This window comes from Penaeus monodon, chromosome 19, assembly GCF_015228065.2.
Source record: "Penaeus monodon isolate SGIC_2016 chromosome 19, NSTDA_Pmon_1, whole genome shotgun sequence".
NCBI lineage: Eukaryota > Metazoa > Arthropoda > Malacostraca > Decapoda > Penaeidae > Penaeus > Penaeus monodon.
Window position 1 is genome coordinate 9,225,095 of NC_051404.1, and position 257 is coordinate 9,225,351.

Sequence of the window (257 nt, forward strand, 5' to 3'; positions counted from 1 at the left end):
TTTATAAACAATACACAAACTCTCTCCTTTCTCCTCGTCTTCCTGCTTTATTTCATCTTTACGATCCTTTTGCAAGACACGTTCTTCGCTCAGTACCTCTTCGGAAAATCTCCTCCTTCGCTCTTCCTTTATCTTCGCACACATTCTTCACTATCTCTGACATCGGCAACTTGAAAACCAAATCGGAATTCTGGAACAGAAAAGATCGAACTGAAATCGGCGTCGCGTCACGTTTGGTCAGTTTGCAAATATGCGTG